Source organism: Miscanthus floridulus, chromosome 15 (genome assembly GCF_019320115.1).
Source record: "Miscanthus floridulus cultivar M001 chromosome 15, ASM1932011v1, whole genome shotgun sequence".
NCBI classification, from domain to species: domain Eukaryota; kingdom Viridiplantae; phylum Streptophyta; class Magnoliopsida; order Poales; family Poaceae; genus Miscanthus; species Miscanthus floridulus.
Window position 1 is genome coordinate 57120312 of NC_089594.1, and position 21379 is coordinate 57141690.

At 43.1% G+C, this 21379-nt stretch overlaps 1 long non-coding RNA gene across 4 annotated transcripts; it reads left to right on the forward strand.

Annotated features, from left to right (window-relative positions):
* The first annotated feature begins 16718 nt into the window (after positions 1-16718).
* Positions 16719-19918, forward strand: LOC136509015 (uncharacterized). 4 transcript variants are annotated; one of them, XR_010772183.1, is made up of 5 exons: positions 16719-17049; positions 17138-17612; positions 17922-18809; positions 18917-18998; positions 19510-19918. It is a non-coding gene; the product is annotated as an uncharacterized lncRNA (long non-coding RNA). The 4 variants fall into 4 exon arrangements; XR_010772181.1 differs by having other exon boundaries at positions 17922-18998; XR_010772182.1 differs by lacking the exon at positions 19510-19918 and having other exon boundaries at positions 18917-19080.
* Positions 19919-21379: the final 1461 nt, after the last annotated feature.

Genomic DNA, 21379 nt, shown 5'->3' on the forward strand with positions numbered 1-21379 from the left:
ATTCTCCCCATTGATCTCACCTTATGACTTAAACTCAACTCACTTACTTTATCTTGTTTCAATTCCATCACAGATCAGTGCATAGAGCGTGTCTCATCGTCACGGTCAGTTGCCATTACATTAAACAGCTATAATGCACCTCTCTGTTTTGAATCAGATTCTCAACTAGGCCTTTATTATCCAGGAATCATAAGCTTTCCCTTAAACCTATGCCGGCTAAGTGTTCTCTGAACATGCTGGGTGGTAAGCCTTTTGTAAGCAGATCCACGAGCATCTTTTCTGTTCTTATATGCTCAAGACTAATTATATGATCCCAGACTTTATCTTTCACAACATAATACTTTATGTCAATGTGTTTGGCATCACCACTCACTAGTAAAAAAGGGCTTCTTTTCCTGGCTGCCAACCCCCTTTATTCCCGGTTACACAGCCACGAATAGGAGTTCGGAAATAAAGGGTTAGTAGCCGGGAATAGAAGTGGACCTTTAGTCCCGGTTGGTGATACCAACCGGGACTAAAAAGGTAGCCACGCCAGCGCCTGGGCTGGCCCCTTTATTCCCAATTGGTATTACCAACCGAGACTAAAGGGTCTTTTTTTTTCTTTTCCTGCTTATTTCAATTGATGATTCTTTTTTGTTTTAATTTGGTTTTCGAATACGCATTATTCGCTGCAAAGTAATATACGTATACGCGCGCATACTGTAAAGTTTTCGCTCGATCAATGCACGCAAGCAACACAAGTAAAAGTAATCTAAAACATAATATTACATTTCACCGTCACATGTAAAGTTTGCATTAATTGACATTTCATCATCACATGTTCTTTGGATCAATATAAAATTTGGCTTTCATCATCACATATTTGGGTCATAGTAAAACTCGCCGCCGGGAGTTAAGACCTGATCATTCAGAAATCCACCTATTGTCTCTTGGATTGCTTTGAGATGGTGTGTGTCCAGGGTTTTTTCCTTCAACCAACGAGTCTTCAATTTGAGATATGAGATAAAGAAAAAGTATATTAGTATATATATATATATATATATCAAGAATAATGATAAATAAATTGTATCTATCACGAATATATATATATAAATATATGTATGAAGAATATATATATATATATGTACACTTACCCTTTTTTCTCTAGACTAGTTCTTTTTTAGCACACTCTCATGAACTCGCAAACATAGTATCCACAGAGATTGGTCCCTTGGGGCTGCAGCAGAACCCACTTTATGAGAAAAAGATTCGTCATCATCCGAGCATAGGGAAATTGAACTAAGGTAGGTATATAGTACTTACTTTGTATAGCACTACTTTTAGTGGCACTTTGCGTTTCATATGGTGTTCCTGACAGACCTTTTCCCAACAACTACCAAATAACATAAAAAATATTTGGACCATTAATTTGCATGCAGAGAGACTAGAATAGTTTTGCTAGTGAGACTGTAATTACCTCTGAATAATATCTATCATCTCTTAGAAATCTTTTTGCTCTTTTCTCATCGAGTCCTAGATGCCTAGAAGACCTTTCTCCAGATCGAGTTCCATCAATATCCAGTGTTCACTGCCATGTCCATTAACACTCATTAATTAGCTCACAGGTACAGTGAACATATATATATGGATACACGATCGTCGACATTATGAACACTTACCTGAAGTTGTAGGGGAAGAGTATATATTTCTTGTCACGTTGCTTATCTAAGAACATCTTGATATTAGCCTCCGTTTCTGCTTTCCATGTTGGTTGGGGTTTAGGGTTTTTGAATATGATATGTGGATCAATGAAACTAATATCAGTACACCCTCTCTTTTTTCACTCTCCCATCTCAAACCTGCACCATATATATAGAGTGAGGATAATAAACACAGACATGTACATACGTAGCGACTTATTATTAATTAGTAGAAAGAATCACTTATAGACAATAGCAGCTGATGAGAGTCTTGTCGAGAGAGTTCCGGTGGACTAGTTGGTGTAATTCAGCTAACTCAATGTACATAACGTCATCGCCATGGAACCAATGGTCGTCTTTGATTCTGACAGAAATATAGAACTCTTTCCGGTGACACGCGTCGAGGTACAAGGTGTTTAGCTTGAACAATTGTGTACCCAGTTCATTGATGGTCTTAGGATTCCATAGACTCCTACCATGCTCATATTTCTGCCATTCATCCGCTACCGGCGCACTTTCAAAGAGGAAATCGCCAAGGTCGATACCTCTCATAGCATAAAAGTTAGCAAGTTCTGCCATATCCACTTCTTTATCAGCAGGTATTTCCATCATATCCAGCATATCTATGTTTGAACCATATTCATTAGAAATAACTAGAGGAGGGACTGATTGCAATTCTTGTTCTCCGAGTTGTGCAATAGTTTTCCCTGCTTTAGCAGCTTTCTTGATTATCTTGCTAAGAGTGCGGTCAAAGTCTGATGGTGGCGAGGGCTTACGAGCTTGCTGCCTCTTTTTCTGCTCAGCTTCCACCATCCGCCTTAGTTTAGCTGGAGGTAGGTGGAAGTGCTTCTGCTCCTGCTGCTTCCTCTTCCCTATGCCTGAGAAGAATGCTTCAATGTTTTTTTAACCGCATCATCTAACTCCTCTTTACTCATTTCACTAGGCAATTTTTGTGGAATTAGCCTTGGTTTCACAGGGGCCTTCTTGGTCGTCTTCGCCGGTGGGGCAGATGGCTTATTTGTTTGCAGCCGTCTTCCCTGGTTCATGGGAGGAGGTGGGGGAATAGGTGTTGGAGACCTTCGAGGCGGCGTTGGGGAATGCCTTGGAGGCGGTGGCGGTGGTGGTGGAGACCGTCTTGGAGATGGTGGGGATGCAGCCGTGTCTTCTACCCCCATCGTAACCGCCGCCCGAAGCACTATGCTGGTCTGGTGATTGTACTATTGGACTTAGGTTGGGGGAGGCCCTGCTGTGTGCGTACAGAAGACAATGAGTCAATTATTATTTAAGAGGCAATATAAAATTAATAAAAAAATTGTTTCGTTCACTTTCATCCGTACCTATTGTGCGGCAACGGCTTCCCAGGAATATTGATGTAGCGCTTGCGCCATGCAATGAATGACTTCTCTGCTTCTCCCACAGTCTTCTCCCCATCACCTCCATGAATGTCAAGAGGCACATCGCTAAAACCTTCAATGGCTTTATCCACTGAGACGGTAGTATATCCAGCTGGTACTACTGCCCCATGGATTCTTGGTGTCTTGGTACGGTCGATATGGTTTACAACACCAATAGCCACCTTCACTGTGCCATTATCTTTTGGAATGTGCAGCTCACATGATGTAAAAGGTTCAGTGACGTCATCCATGGGAAAGCGCAGCTCTGCATCTTTTATGGCATCAGGCAGCTCCGTAGAAGCACAACTGCTTCTCAACTGATCGGAGCTAATGTTGATTATCGGAGCTGTTGTAATCCCGTGGGCACTCAATTGTTTTTGCACTTGCCTTGCGACTTCCTCTTGCATTTTTGCTTGCATTTCTTTTTCTTGCCTTTGTGATTCAAGCACCGCTTCCTATGACTCAATAACATATTGCTGCAAGATGCGGATCCTCTCTGCCTCCTCATCCTTCTGTCTCTGGCGGCTTCTGTACGAATCGATCCATTCAGGGAAACCTTGCACCCACGGAATGGCTCCTTTGCCTCTAGTTCGTCCACAATGCTCAGCAGTCCCAATGGAATATGTCAGTTCATCTTTCTCTCTATTGGGCCAGAATAGTCCACTATCTCTAGCTTTTAGAATTTGAATCAACCTTTCTATTGCTCTTTCGAGTTTTGTGCCATGGACGAGCTTCCCAGTGACTAGGTCCAATCCTCCCCCATGACCTAAAAACCAACGCTTTGTGCGTTCAGGCCACGGTGCTGATTCAGGTACGACCCCCTTGGCAATAAGGTCTGCTTCCATTTTTTGCCACTTGGGAATGGAAGTCGTGTAGCCACCTGATCCCATGTTATGGTGGTATTGCTTTTGTCTGGAATTCTCTTGGTTCCTTCTCGCCCGTTCTGCACCCTCTTTTGATGTCTTGTACTGTACAAATTCCTCCCAGTAGGGCCTTGCCTTCGCGATTGGGCCCTTATCGTTCAAATTTGGAGTCTTGTTCTTCTTGACGTATGATTTGTACAGCTGCTTCTTCCAAGATTGGAATTGGGTGGCCATCTTCTTCATTGTCCAGTGCCTAACTCGCTCCGTCAACCTTTCGTGGGTGATGTCTTCATGATAATCATATGTTTGGAGCGTGAAATGTGCAAGAACATCTTGCCAAATCAGCTCCTTATCCTTATCAGAGACATAACTAATATGAGGAGCATTGTTATTTTTTTTCCATTCACGGGCATTGATCGGGAGCTTGTCCCTTATAAGGTACCCACAGTGGTACATGAATTTCTGTGCATATTGTCCTAGTGGTTCGCCTATAGCCACGTTGAATTCTGAGATGATGTAGCGGCCTTCCAACGGCTTTTTGGCCCCTCAAACATTCTTTGTGTTCCCCATCATCGTCGATCCAGACGGCTATGTACGCATAGAAACACAAAAAGTATTATAAAATGAAGGTCGATCCAGTGGGCTACATGTATGCATAATAAATAAATGAGAGCTAGATATTGAGAAATATATACCTCGCTGGAATTATCTTCATGAACAACTTCCTCAACAATATGATCGAGATTCAAGTATTGACTCCCGTCATCTTCCTGCTGGTCATTATCAACATCGGCACAATGTTCAGTGCTGGCGTTGATAATATCCATCATTTCCACCTCTAGGTCATTGTCTCTCGGGTCGGCCATAGAGAGCCTAAACAATTATAAAACAATAATTATGCAATTAGGGTTTCATAGACATTTCATACACATTTCATAGATATATAATTTTTTTCATACTCCACAATAGATTTTTTCCTAAGTAAAAATTATACATGTCATATATATAATTTTAATGGATTACATATATATAGGGTGGTTTAGGGTTTAGCCATATAATTTCATACACATTTCATAGATATAAATATAAATTTATACATTTCATATATATATAACCCATTATTATAATTTCATACATATAAAATGAAATTTAATTAGTATTATACTTGTAAATTTCTACATTTCATACATATAAAATGAAATTTAGTATTATATATAACATAAATTTATACATTTCATACATATAATTTCATATACTTCCATATACATTTCATATATATAAAAAATAAAATTTATAAATAATTATATACTTATTGATGGCCGGGGGCGGTGGTGCCTGCACGGGGCGGTCGGCCAGCATCGATGGCCAGGGAGGCGAGTGCAGGCGTCGCGGGGAATGTGTCCGCGGGGGGCCACCGTCGGTGGGGAGGCCGATGGCGCGTGGAGGCTAGCGTGGGCCACGGCGCGCACGGGGCGCCGTGCAGATGCTAGCGAGAGGCGGTGTGCAGGCGTCGTGGAGTGCCCGTGGGGGGCCGTCATCGGTGGGGAGGCGCGCGCCGGCATCGTGGAGTGCCTGCGGGGGGGGGGGCGCCGTCGGTAGGGAGGCTGGTGGCGTGTGCAGGCCAGCGTGGGGGCCGCGGCGAGAGGCGGCGCGCGTGGGGCGTCATCTCGGGGGCTCCTTCGGTGACGGGCGTGGTGTCGGGGGCTCCTCCGGCGAGGAGGGCGGCGTCGAGGTTGCCGAGATCCATGATCTGGTGATGGGGAGCCGAATCGGCGACAGTTGGCGGCGGCGCGGCTCGCTGATGATGATGAAGTCAAAGACGAGAAGTGAGAGGAGGAAGAGAAGGGAGCTGGCATATATAGGAGGGGGACATTTAGTCCTGGCTCCTAACACTGCCCGAGACTAAAGGTCACCTTTAGTCCTGGCTCCAACCACCTGCCGGGACTAAAGGTCCACCTTTAGTCCCGGCTCAAATAACCAGCCGGGACTAAAGGTCCTTTAGTCCTGGCTCCAACCACCAGTTGGGACTAAAGATAATTTTTGGCGGGCCGCCAAATGCAGCCCACCTTTCGTCCCAGGCTGTGATCGAAGCCGGGACTAAAGGGGGCTAGAAAATTCACTTCGCGCCAGTTTTTTGGTTGGTTAGTGTATTATATATATTTCTTTTTATTTAAATGTTAAATTCTTATTATTTGCTTAGTAAATTAAATACTAGGCATAATATTTTTTTAAAAAGTAATAAAATTTATTTTGATTTACTGCACACAAGAAAAATATGTGACCTAAACTATTGTCTTTTTAATTATAAATATTGAACATAATGCAACTAATAATCACTATTTTCGTTAATGCAAAAATATAGACGTTAATTAAAAATCATTAAATCTATTGGTTTTTGATAGGAAATTTGTTTTCACATCATTTTAACATAAATATTTAAGTTCTTCATCAATAATTGTATAATTAATCGGTGAATTCGCGTGGAAATTCAATTAAAGTGCAAAAATCATCAAACCAGCTCAGAAAAATCTCAAACTTGGCGGTGGCCTCACACAGGGCATTTGCAGTCTTGAGAAAAAGTTTGAGACCAATCCGATACTAGAAAGCACATGGATCTCAGAATTCCAGAGAACCTAGGTGTATAGATAGGGTTCGACGAAAGCTTCTATATATCTCTATGAAGCACGTCGACTCCGCCTATGTCGAAATGGCTTGAAATTTTTTTGGTAGTCATTTACCCCCAAAATATGGGCCCACACAAGATCTTTGGTTTTTCTAAAAATTATTTTTATTATTACATTTTTCTTTGTGCCGCGTGAGACAAAATACGATGAATTATAGATTGAAAACACTAGAATTTTGCGTTGACCTCCATAGAGATTTGTCACCTAGGGCACAAGAGACCATTTGGCAAAGTTTGGCACCATTTTGAATCTTTTCGGGGGTGGACTCAGTTCAACGTATAATTAATCAGTGAATTCGCACGGAAATTCAATTAAAGTGCAAAAAGCACCAAACCAGCTCAGAAAAATCTCAAACTTGGTGGTGGCCCCACATAGGGCATTTGTAGTCTTAAGAAAAAGTTTGAGACCAATCTAGCACTAGAAAGCACATGGATCTCAGAATCCTAGAGAACCTAGGTGTATAGATAGAGTTCGACGAAATGTTCTATATAACTCTGTGAAGCACGTCGACTCCGCCTATGTCGAAATGGCTTGAAATTTTTTTGGAAGTAATTTACCCCCAAAATATGGGCCCACACAAGATCTTAGGTTTTTTTGATAATTATTTTTATTATTACATTTTTCTTTGTGCCGTGTGAGACAAAATACGGTGACTTATAGATTGAAACCACTAGAATTTTGCGTCGACCTCCATAGAGATTTGTTACCTAGGGCACAAGAGATCATTTGGCAAAGTTTGGCACCATTTTGGATCTTTTTGGGGGTGGACTTAGTTCAACGTATAATTAATTTGTGAATTCGTGTGGAAATTCAATTAAAGTGCAAAAAGCACCAAACCAGCTCAAAAAAATCTCAAACTTGGCGGTGGCCTCACACAAGGCATTTGCAGTCTTGAGAAAAAGTTTGAGACCAATCCGGCAGTAGAAAACACATGGACCTCAGAATCCCAGAGAACCTAGGTGTATAGATAGAGTTCGATGAAATGTTCTATATACCTCTGTGAAGCACGTCAACTCCGCCTATGTCGAAATGGCTTGAAATGTTTTTGGCAGTCATTGAACCCCGAAATATGGGCCCACACAAGATCTTAGGTTTTTCTGATAATTATTTTTATTATTACATTTTTCTTTGTGCCGCGTGAGACGAAATACGGTGAATTATAGATTGAAAACTCTAGAATTTTGCGTTGACCTCCACAGAGATTTGTCACCTAGGGAACAAGAGACTATTTGTCAAAGTTTGGCACCATTCTGGGTCTTTTCGGTTGTGGACTCAGTTCAACGTATAATTAATCGGTGAATTCGCGTAGAAATTCAATTAAAGTGCAAAAAGCACCAAACCAGCTTAGAAAAAATCTCAAACTTGGCGGTGGCCCCAAATAGGGCATTTGCAATCTTCAGAAAAAGTTTGAGACCAATCCGGCACTGGAAAGCACATGGACCTCAGAATCCCAGAGAACCTAGGTGTATAGATAGGGTTTGACAAAAGGTTTTATATACCTCTATGAAGCACGTCGACTCCGCCTATGTCGAAATGGCTTGAAATTTTTGTGTCAGTCATTTACCCCCAAAATATGGGCCCACACAAGATCTTAGGTTTTTCTGATAATTATTTTTATTATTACATTTTTCTTTATGCCGCGTGAGACGAAATACGGTGAATTATAGATTGAAAACACTAGAATTTTGCGTCGACCTCCATAAAGATTTGTCACCTAGGGCATAAGAGACCATTTGGCAAAGTTTGGCACCATTCTGGATCTTTTCGGGGGTGGACTTAGTTCAACGTATAATTAATCGGTGAATTCGTGCGGAAATTCAATTAAAGTGCAAAAAGCACCAAACCAGCTCAGAAAAATCTCAAACTTGGTGGTGGCCTCACACAAGGCATTTGCAGTCTTGAGAAAAAGTTTGAGACCAATCCGGCACTGGAAAGCACATGGACCTCAGAATCCCAGAGAACCTAGGTGTATAGATAGGGTTCGGCGAAAGGTTCTATATACCTTTGTGAAGCACATTGACTCCGCCTATGTTGAAATGACTTGAAATTTTTTTGACAATCATTTACCCCCAAAATATGGGTCCACACAAAATCTTAGGTTTTTCTGATAATTATTTTTGTTATTACATTTTTCTTTGTGCCGCGTGAGATGAAATACGGTGAATTATAGATTGAAAACACTAGAATTTTGCATCGACCTCCACAGAGATTTGTCACCTAGGGAACAAGAGACCATTTGTCAAAGTTTGGCACCATTTCAGATCTTTTCGGGGGTGGACTCAGTTCAATGTATAATTAATCGGTGAATTCGCGCGGAAATTCAATTAAAGTGCAAAAAGCACCAAACCAGCTCAGAAAAATCTCAAACTTGGCGGTGGCCCCACACAGGGCATTTGTAGTCTTGAGAAAAAATTTGAGACCAATCTGGCACTAGAAAGAACATGGACCTCAGAATCCCAGAGAACCTAGGTGTATAGATAGGGTTCGACGAAAGGTTCTATATACCTCTGTGAAGCACATCGACTCCGCCTATGTTGAAATGGATTGAAATTTTTTTGGCAGTCATTTACCCCCAAAATATGGGCCCACACAAGATCTTAGGTTTTTCTGATAATTATTTTTATTATTACATTTTTCTTTGTGCCGCGTGAGACGAAATACGATGAATTATAGATTGAAAACACTAGAATTTTGCATCGAAATACGATAAAATAAAACTTAAAAACTTATGTGTGAAAATTATAATTTTCCCCTAAAATCTAAAACTATTTTTTCAACAAAAGACTCTAAAAATCAAAGTATACTTAAGAAAAGAATATAAATGAAACTAATAAACTAAAACTATTTGTTTTTTAATAACTACTGGCGAAAGCTTTATTCCTGGTTAGAGGTTATAACCAGGAACAAAGAGTAATATTTATTCCCGTCTAAAGCCTCTAGCTGGAACTAAACATTTAGTCCCGGTTAGTGGCTTTAGCCGGGACTAAATGTCGATCTTTAGTCCCGGTTATAGCCTCGAACCGGGACTAAAGGTTTGCCTGCCGAGCCAGCAGTGTTGGGCAGCGACCTTTACTCTCGGCTCAAGGGTATAGCCGGGATTAAATCTCCTTCACTCCCAAGTTCAAAAAATGCTGAGAGTAACTCCGAAAATGGTGCCGAGACAAAAGGTCTATTTTCTACTAGTGACTTGACTTATTGTTGTGAGTATAACATACTGCTGAATTGTTATCGCAGTATAACTTGAGTGGTTTATGTATGTCGTCTACCACTTTCAACCCGGGCATGAATTTCTTCAGCCAGTTCACCTTCCCTGTGGCCTCATAACATGCTACAAACTCGACATATATTGTGGCGATGTAGTGACGGTTTGCTTTGAGCTTTTCCACGATATAGCTCCTCCTGTGAGAGTGAATATGTATCCTGACGTGGACTTTCTGTCATCTCCCGCATAATTAGAATCTGTATACCCCTCTATGTGCAGGGAATCAGATATCTTCCAAGTAACCCGGTTACAAATGCTAAGTTAGGGCGAGTACACACTTGAGCATACTGTAAACTTCCGACATCTGAACTATATGGAACCACTTTCATTTGATCGATCTCATATTGGTTCCTGGGACATTGAAATTCCCCATATATGTCACCCTTGACTATGGGAGCAGGTGAAGACTTATAATTTTGCATACTGTATTTCTTTAGAACTTTTTCTAAGTATGCCTTTTGTGATAATCCTAAAACCTCCTTTTCTCTATCTCGGTGAATCTCTATTCCTAGGACGAACGAAGCTTCACCGAGATCCTTCATATCAAACTTTGAGGACAAGAACTTCTTTGTTTCTAGTAGTAGATTAACATCACTACTAGCAAGCAAGATGTCATCCACATACAAGACTAGGAAAATGTATTTCCCATTCTTGAACTTTGTATAAACGCAATTGTCCTCTATATTTTCTTAAAACCTAAACTTTCTTATTGTACTATTAAACTTCAAATACCACTGCCTTGATGCTTGTTTTAGTCCGTAAATAGATTTTTTCAGGCGACATCCCATACGTTCTTTTCATTCCACAATAAAACCTTTTGGTTGTGCCATGTAAACATTTTCCTCTAGATCCCCATTTAGGAATGCCGTCTTTACATCCATCTGATGTAATTCTAAGTCGTAATGTGCTATAAGCACCATTATGATTCTAAAAGAATCCTTACATGAGACTGGAGAAAATATCTCATTGTAATCTATGCCTTCTCTTTACGTGAAACCTTTCGCCACAAATCATGCTTTAAATCTTTCTATATTCTCTTTGGGGTCATGTTTAGTTTTGTAGACTCATTTACAACCTACTGTCTTGTCTCCTTTAGGAATTGTTTGTAAGTTCCAAACACCATTGGTTTTCATTGATTTCATTTCATCTTTCATGGCTTCAAGCCACTTGGATGAGTGAGCGCTTCTCATGACTTCTTCAAATGAGGAGAGATCACTCTCCATTTGAAATTCCTTACATTCATAAACTTCATAATCATTAGGAATGACTGATCTCCTGACTCTTTGAGACCTTCTAGGGGCCTCGTTAGATGACGCTTGTTCTACATGAGGCTATTGTTGCTCTCCCTCATGTGTGACAACGGGTTCTTAAGGATCTTGAAGGACATGTTCCTCATGTTCATTCATTGTTGCCATAGAAGAAGTAACAACAGGTGCTGTTACTATAGTGTCTTGCACTGTTGGTACAACAACAATAGGTAGCGTGAAGAATAGCTCCTAAACCATAGGAGTGGGCACGTATACCTGCTTCTCTTCAAAATTAATTTCTCACGGTACCATGCTCCCACTGATCATATCTTCCTCCAAGAAGACATCATGTCTTGTTTCTACAAACTTCGTTTGTTTGTCAAGACAATAGAAGCGATAACCTTTTGACTTTTCTGGATAGCCAATGAAATGACAACTGACTGTCTTGGAGTCCAACTTCCCTATGTTTGAGTTAAATACTTTTGCCTCAGCCCCACACACATAAATAGTTTAGTGAGGGTTCCTTTCCTGTCCATAACTCATACGGTGTTTTGAGCACCAACTTACGTGGCAGTCGATTAAGAATATGAATGGTGGTTTTCAATGCCTCCATCCATGAACTTATCGGTAAAGAAAAGTAACTTATCATGCTTCTCACCATATCCATTAAGTTACGGTTACGTAATTTAGCTACTCCATTCTGCTGAGGCTCACCTGGTGTAGAATACTGGGCTACTATGCCATTTTCCTATAAGAACCTTGCAAAGAGTCTAGGAACTTGGCCATATGGGGTGTGTCGACCGTAGTACTCTCCCCCACGGTCGGACCTTACTACTTTAATCTTTAAGTTATGCTGATTTTCTACTTCAGCCTTGAATATTTTAAATTTATCTAATGTTTTCGATCTTTCCTTAATTGGATAAATATAGCCAAAATGAGAATAGTCATTTGTGAATGTTATAAATGAATCATAACCATCCACACTCTTCATAGGAAAAGGACCACAGATGTCTATGTGAACTATTTCTAAAATTCCTATGCTTCATTTGTCATCTTTCTTTATTTTCTTAACATACTTATCTTTTATGCAATCTATACATTGTTCTAAATCTGAAAATTCTAAAGGTGAAAGAATTGATTTCTTAATCAATCGCTCTATTCCCCCCTCAAAATATGTCCTAAACGACAGTGCCATAATTTCAAAGATACATCATGCACTCTCTTCCACTTATTTGTTGCATTCATAGACGAAGAGGCATTCTCATTCTCAGTACTTACATCATTCACATTCTTAGAAAGTGGTAATAAATAAAGCTTATCTTGTCGAAAGGCAAGACCAACACACTTATTATTAATCACAATCCTATATTTGTCATGACCAAAATGGCAATCATATCCATCATCATCTAAACATGAAACACTTATTAAGTTTCTTCGCAAAGAGGGTACATAAAGAATATCTAAAAGCTACAGTCTAAAACCATCATCTAATTCTAGAGATAGATCTCCAATGGCTTCAACTTCAGCTTTAACTCCATTTGCAACTTTAATTCTTCTTTCTCCTCTTTGCAGGGTCCTCCTCGTACGGAATCCCTGTAATGAATTTGCAACATGAATAGTTGCACCTGAATCAATCCACCAAGTAGATTTTGCATAACTTAAATACAAGGATTCATCTATGAATGTAATGAAATCCTCACCTCTCTTCAGAAGGCTCTTCAGGAAGTCTGGACAATCTCTCTGGTAGTGTCCATGCTTCTTGCACCATTTACACTGATCCTTCTCAACTTGAGCATTGTTGTTCTTTAGATGGTGGTCATTCTGAGGGGCTTTCCCTTGAGGTTTGGCATTCTTATTGAAATTCTTCTTCTTGTTGTCCTTCACAAGGTTAGCAGAGTCACCCTATAAAAATTTTAGCCTCTCCTCTTCTTATACACATATTGCGATGAGTTCTCTATATCCCACTTATTGGGTTGCATGTTGTAATTAACAACAAAAGTTTCATATTCCTTTGGCAAGGAAGCAAAAACCAAATGAATCAGGAACTCATCCTTGAGCCCCTAATCCATTGGCTTCAGCTTTGAAGCCGTGTCGCTCATCTTCAGTATGTGCTCTCTGAGACCGCTACCAGTATATTTTTATTGAATAATTTCTTGATCAAAGTACTAGCATAAGCCTTTGAAGAGCCAATGAACTGACTCTCCACCTTCTTAAGATACTCTGTGGTGGTATCACAATCTGGGATAGACCCTCTTATCGCATCTGAAAACATCAAGCACTTGCAGTTTGAAATGTCCCATTTCTTGCGTTCGAGATCATACTTCATCTGTCCTTTTACATGATCTTGCTGCCGAGCAGTGAAATCAACATCAGTCTCATTATCTTCCCTCACTGGGTCCACTGGCTCAGATGGACACAGGGAGGTAAGCGCTAGGTCATTTTTAGATAGCGCAAGTGCTAGTTCATACTTCTCTCACCATACCCTATAGTTGCCCCCTTTAAGAGGCGGTATGTGCGAGATAAAAGCCATTGGGTTGAGTCCTGAAAACACCGTCAGAGATAGTGAGAAAATATAACATCATAATTGCATGTTGTAATTTAACGTTGGTCAAAATTAAAACATCCAACATTCTTATACACTAATTCTGCATCACCGTTGGACAGAAATAGAATTAATGCATGGAAAACTTATGAATAAATATTATAATTTTGCTATTATCAACGTTGGTAAAAAAAATAACAATATTATAATTTATTGATTAAAAATGACTACTCTTCAAATTAAATTCTCCCGTTTGTTCGAATTTAATTAGAAGATAATAAACTTTAACATTGCAGTGGAAACATGAAAAAATTCATTATCTATTTTTTAGAAGCATTTAACTTTTCTCAACTATTCTCTGAAAAATTATCCCGTTGATTCAAATTTTGACAAAGATTTTAAACTAGACAAATATCATAAAAAATGCTTCTGAAAAAGAATAAAACATAAACTCGTAGTTCACTGTTCATTTGGCCCAAGCAGCAAAGCGGCCCAGCCTGTTCTGCTCTCACGTGCGCTGCGCCTTCCCAGGCCTGGGTCGACAAAGCCGCCCGCCGCGCACGCTCGCCTAGACCAAATGCTGGCCCTATTCGCTCTAGGACCGTCCATCTTAGATCGACGGTTGAGTGCGCTCCTCGGTGGAACAAAAATCGGCGTGCGGCGTCTCTCCCAAACCCTAGGCTCATTCGTCTCCCTCCCCTTCCTCTCTCAGTGCAGCGAGCAGCAGCGGCCGAGCGAAAGCCAAGAGGTGATGGTGCCGTCGCCAGCCTCCTCGCTGGCGAGCGTGCTCCCTAGCGGGTGAGCAGCGCCGTCTGTCGAGACGCCCTTGGCCAGAGCTCGCGCAAGCCTGACAAGGAGCAGCGGCTCGACCTTCTTCTCGCGCGTCGACGAGACGGCAGCGCAGTGCAGCGGTCGAGGTAAGTCGTCTCCCAAGCCCTTCCCCTTTCCCCTTCTTTCTGATTTGGATCTCGCTCTATTATTCTCGGATCTTGACCGATTGGGGTTAGGGTTAGGGTTAGGGTTAGGGTTTGAGTACTATTATTCTTTCCCGAGCTTTCTACGTGGGTTAGGGTTAGGGTTCGAGTTCCTTTTCAAATCTGAGACCTTTTCTTACTCTTTTTCTTCACCCGATTTGGGTTTAGGGTTCGATGAACCCTCTGCTTAGATCCGAAACGGATCTATCACCTCCTTCTAAATGTTGCTACTCGGTTTTCTTACTCCGATAGGCTAGATCTACGTCTAGTTAGGCGACTGGTACCATTGATAGAAACGTTACAGAATTACTAGCCATAGATCTAGCATACCTACTGACATTTGATGAAGTGTAAACCCTAGAATCATGTACTAGTACGGGATTAACAGACAGAGTGAGAAAGAGGTAGGGGTTGAGAAGGTGCAAACCATCGGCCACTTTCGTAGAAGACGAGCTGGCCATGGGGTTGCTTGATGGTGGTGCGGTGAAGCCCGACGGTGAAGGCGCTAGTCGCTGTGGCGACGGTGCAGAGGCGGCGATGGCCGGTGGCGGTTTTTCCATCGCTGGCAGCACCCCCTCTTAGATCGGTTAGGGTTTTGGAAATGTCGGTGGGGCGTCTAGCGGCTCAGGTGAACCTCATACCTTGTGCCCCGGCCCTCACCTCCCTTTTTTTTAGGGCTGTGTGATGGGACCCACCAACCAATGGAACGGTTGGGCGCCCTCGATCAGGAGCGCGGATCCAAGAGTTCAATTAACCGTTAGGCCAATCAGTGAAGATCATCTAACATTTAGCTTGTGCTCACCTGAAATGCATAAGAATAGCACACATCACCTCTCTTAATGCCGACGGTCGCGCGGACCCTGCAGATCCTGTCACGGATGCCGGCAAATATCCCCGCGGCCGGAAAATATCCGCAGCGGAACCGCCTCAGCCTTACTGCAGCGACGCTGCGTCGTCTTCCTGGCGCCCTCCCCGCGATTTCCGCTGATAGCTCAGGCGCGCGAGCTCTCCAGTGCTCCGCGTGGACGCTGCAGTTTATGTCGGCAAAAATCTCCGGCTGCCCAAAATATCTACACTACCACCGCCTTACTTGCACCTATAAAAGGCCGGCGAGGCCGCCACGGACACATGAACCTATAAAATCTCCGGCTGCCCAAAATATCTGCTTCTCTTCGGCTGCTTGCTCCAGCGGCAGCCCTTGCCCTCGCCGTTCGTGGACCCGGCCCTCGCCTGCGAAGCTCCAAGCTCGAGCTCGAGCTCGCACACACACGGCACGGACCTGCCGAAGGCAAGCGCCGCCGCGCCGCAGGACGCCGGAGCCGCGCTTGCCGAAGCTGCCCTCGGCCAGCCCGCTGGACCACCATCCGCGCCGCCGCGACTGGATCCGCCGAGCGTCACCAGGAGCGCCGCTGACGCAGCAGCCAAGCACCGCCGTCGTGCTACTCTGTTTTCCCCTCCCTCCCTGCTCTGCCCTGCTCCCTCTATTCCCCTTGCTGCTACACACGGACAGCAGGTGCCATCCTTGACTGGCGTCGCCGGAGCGCCGGCACCTCACGCCGCTAAGAAGCCCATGCCGCCGGAGGAACACCGCTCCGTTGCCGTGGACTGCGCCAATCTGACCCGCCGGAATGAGCCCGCAGGAGCGCCGAGCCTCTCCTCTCCTGCTACCCCGGCCAGCTCCCACGCCGAGCGCCGTTGCTGCCGTCTACTCCCTCTGCCTCTGCGCTGCTCTGTTTTTTCTCTCTCTCTCTCCGCGTCCGCTCTCAGCCGCTCGAGAAAGAATGACAACGACGGGAGTCATCCAGGGCTACGGCTAGCCACATACTTGATCCAATGAACAGGCGACACGTCACCACGGTGGGACTCGGTTGCAAGAAACATAACCTGGCATACGTGAACCACCCATAGGACGGCGAGTTCGCTGCACAAATGAACGAGCGGGTTCACGGAACAATGCCCCTGAAAAACGGTTCGTCGCAACCGAATAATTTCTTTTTATAGGAACGGCCGGTGATGGAGCTGTTTCTACAGCGGTGTATTCGGGTGATGGAGCCGTTTGTATTCGGGAGTCACGAGACCCGCTGCCCCTACAAATAAAACAGCAGGGGCGGCTGGTAATACGAGTTGCCCCTATAAATGGTTCGAATTTGTAGGGGCGGCTCACTCACCAGCCGCACCCGGTGTTGCTATTTGTAGGGCGGGTCAATCACCAACCGCCCCTACTGTGCGAACTGCAGCCGTTTATCCAAAGTACCAGGTTTGCCTCTTCCCCCAGACGTCTGCCGCCCCCGTGCGCTCTCACACTCTCTCACCACCCCCACGCTACGCCAGGTGCCGAGGGGCTTCGTCGGGCCCTTGGCCTCTCGCCAGCGACGAGCGAGATCTCACGATGATCACCCACCAGGTTCGTCCGCCCCTGCTTGCCTTCCCTTTCCCGCTGCGCGAAACCAAGCTCCCCAACCCTAACATAAGCTATTTGCTATCTGCGCCAGATCTGTGCCTCCCTGCACGCGGGCCGCGGTGGTGGCGGGATTCCGGCGCGCAGGTGGCTGCGGTGGCTAGATCCAGGTGCACGGGCCGCAACGCCGGCGGGATTCCGGGGCAGCCGCGGCGACAGCGCAGGGGTGGCCGGATCCGCATGCTCGTCGGTCGTATCCGGTGGGGCTGGTCCAGGCTCGCCTCCCCTCCGGGTGGCTGTTTCCGCGCGGTGACGATCGGACTTCGGTCCTGCAAGCGCGGTGGCGGCTCGATCCGCGTGGTGGCGACCGGATCTGAGGTCCTAGCGGCTTGATCCGTGGGATTGGCAGCCTGAGCTGTGCGGAGGACGTTCGGGCATGGTCGGGGTGCAGGAGCTGGCTGGTTGGGCCGTTGGGGTTTCTACCTCCTCTTCCCTAGCCCCCTTCTCCTCACGTCCTCTTCCTTCACCCAGGCGTCCGTATCTATAGCGATGAGCATCCACAACACCAGGTATGGCTGTCCCTTCTCTTTCCTTCCTTTGTGTAAAACTTAGCACTGGAACCCTAATTTAAGCTGTTTGGCTATCTATATATCTAAACCCAAGTGTATGCTTGTATGAGTTGGTCTTCCTACAGGATGTGGATTGATCTGATATTCATCAAAGCACATGTTTCTGTTTTGTGCTTAGATCTTCTACTAATTTCTTTCACTAAGTATACTAAGGATTGATCTAATATTCCTTTTTAGGAGAAATGAAGTTTTTTTTTAATTTAGTTTGATCCAACTGATCATTTTAAGTGGATGCTATATTACTTACAGGATGAAATTAAAGAATTCATATGCTGGACTGGATCACCTGGAATTGTAAGGTTAAGGTGATGTACTTTAATCCGCTAATCAAGTGTAAAACATGATGTATTATTTCCTGATTTACTCAATCCGTGCAGTTATGCGCATCTGTGCTTAATAGATGTCCTGCGATGCTATCATCAACCTTTTGGTTACAAGGCTTGGCTACCTAACCAAGTAAGCCTAACTAAATAAGGTAGTGATTGTCTCATGGTTCTAAAAAATTTTTTCAAACAAAAGCAAGTTCTTTCTGAACATTATTAGACCATTTCAAGCATGGGTTCCTCATCCTAGTGGACAAATATTAGGAGCAAGTGGTTCCTCTGCGTTTCATGTTATGCTTACAGATTCGATGATCTTTCTTTTTGCTATGTGGGCTGTGATAGACTGAGTTGCTGTTGTGCCTAGGTTGTAGTGTCAGCATAGATGATTGTCAGGATATAAATACACTACCATGTACTAAAAACAAGTCACTGTTGAAATTATTTACCTACCTAGACGATCTGTGATATCAAGTATTGTATATAATTGCTTCATTCAATTAAGATGCATCATCTTGTGTTATTAATTCCTCCATTTGGTTGTCGGCATGATATTCTATTTAGATTCAGCAAGCAATGATTGTTGCCTGCTCTATGGGACTGTGTAGTCTGCCTCTTTCAAATGGACTACGTAATCATGTTTTTTCCATTACTGTAGTTGTTTGATTTCACGAGTACTTCTTTGGACCTGTTTTTCTTACTTTTATGATGCCTGCTAACATATTCTTTCCACTGAAAGGTGGATCTGGTAGCCTATGTGGAGAAGCATGAATTTTGTTTCGATGCTGTCCTCGATGAACATGTTTCCAATGATGAGGTGTTGCTCTTTCTTATCTGTTTTTTTCTCTCGAACAAGGAGGAGAGTGTAAGATCAAAATAATTATCATTTAATTTATAGTTAACCATATGGAATTTTCTGGACAGGTTTACTGTGACACAGTTGAGCCTATAATTCCAATTATATTTCAGATAACAAAAGCAACATGCTTTGCTTATGGCCAAACAGGTTAGATAATTGCATTGTGGTTTCTTATAGTTTCTGTTGTCCTACCAAGATGTATTGAATACCACACTATCACATTGTCTTTTTTCCTTCTTCCTGGTTGTGTGTGTGTGAACTTGTGCATGTGTGTGCTTGTTACTCGTATTCATGATCTCTGGTGCGACCGTGCGCGTGTTGAAGCATGTCTACTTCAAAGTATCTATTCTTCATCTATACATACTCTATTGTTAGCCTTGAACCATTATTTGTTTGGATGAGAAATCCATGTTTTCGGATATTAGGCCAAAATGCCACTTGATGCTTTGTAAAACAGCTGCTGTTAAAGTTCCCTTTGACGTAACCTACATTTTCATCATTTACTGGAAGGAAATATTTATGTCTGAAATAATGGCACTTCCTTTTGGACTTTGAAGATTTAACTTATTGTTTGAAATATGGGCCTAAAAATTGTTTCTGGGATGTTCTGTCCAGATTATTTTACCTAAACTGAAATGTTCTATCCTTTGTTTTATAGGCAACTACTGATGAGGGAAGATGGCAAGAAACAAGTTTGCATTGTTGGTCTACAGGAATTTGAGGTTTCTGACGTCCAGATGATCAAGGAATATATTGAAAGAGGAAATGCAGCCAGGAGCACAGGGTCAACAGGGGCCAATGAGGAGTCATCAAGGTCACATGCTATTCTGCAACATGCTATTCTGACGTCCTCTATTTTTTGTTTTGTTAGTACTTAAGTGCTTGCTTGGTCTTTTTGTGATAGATATATGTTTTGTTGTCATAATATGAGTCTGTTTGTTATTATTGTGATTCTTGTACTATAGAAGATGTTTAGAAACTTTTGGCTAAATAATCTTGTTTGGGCCACAATATTACAATCAAGTTTGCCAGGATACTTGATCATGTATTTTACTGATGATTTGGGGGAGCACGTGTTGGTAGTTTGATTTTTTTATGGAAAAATGCACTGTAGGGGCGGCTGGTACTGTAGCCGCCTCTACAAATCGATTTGTAGGGACGGTCTGGAAACCGCCCCTATAAATACATGATTTATAAAGACAGTATGGTAGGGGCGGCTAGCCCAACCACCCCTACAAATGCCCATTAGCCACCCCTGAAAATCATATCTGACGTAGTGAGCCACGATCGACTCGGAGAAGTGCACCCCATGAGTAGAAAATATTACATGCACCCGGAAGAAGCATGCAGAAGCTGAGCTGAGTAAGCCCCCTTTTCCTTGCACATAAAAATTTCCCAGAAATTTCCTATAAATATTAGAGCCACTCCAGAGCCTACCCAGACCCTTTCCATACTTTCTCCACCATCTAAAAGTTGCAGTGATTTCCAATCTAGTCTAACTCCGAATCATTTGATTCTTCACCAAAAATCTTCTAAAATAAAACCCTACACACCCATATCTTTTTTCATAATTTTTTGTTGTCCATTTAAATTCTAGTTTGTTTGCTTTCTGTTTTTTTATTTAAAAATATATTAACTGCTAACCTGTAGTTGCACTCACCTGTTAATTCCCTTTAGCACCGTATATCCGCGTAAGCATGTACACTATGACACGTACATGAATGCTCGAGTATACTGCACACACGTCCTCCACATAGAATAGTAGACTTGCACACACGTACATAGGCATATGCTTGGTAAGTATAGGTGGATCTAGGAAAAATTTTAGGGGGGGGGCTAAACAACACATACCTTCGACTGCTGCTCGATCTTAAGTCTCAGCCCCACACTATAGAACTTTGCCTAAATATTTATGGGGGCTCCAGGGGTTCCACTGCTCTGGTATGGGTAGGGGGGCTCGAGCCCCCCTCCCCCCGCCCCACCATTGGATCCACCCCTAATACATGCACATGTGTGTACTAAGCGTCATGCCTATGTATGGCTAACTCTCACACCCACCTTTTCTGTATGTGTATATAAATATATATGCACTTACTTAACTATCTAAGCCCCTCTCATGTATACTAACATGTATACAAGAACCCACCTAGTTAACCTTGCCAAGACCTTGTGGACCTATAGAAGCCAGTCAAGTCATACTTGGTCATGTTTTCCCTTTCAGATTCACATAATAACAAAAGATAATAATGTGGTCTGATTTTCGCTAGATAACCCTACCATCCCAACCAACCCGTAGGAGCCACATCTTGTTGGATGGATTTTCACTATGCCACATAGGGTTTGTAGGGGCAGTTTTAGAGGGTTTGTAGAGGTGGTTTGGGTAGCCGTCCCTACCAATCCGTCTCTACAAATCATGTATTTGTAGGGGCGGTTCCCTGACCGCCCCTACAAATCATGCATTTATAGGTATGGTTCCCAGACCGCCCCTACGAAATCGATTTGTAGGGGCGGCTGTAGTACTAGCCGCC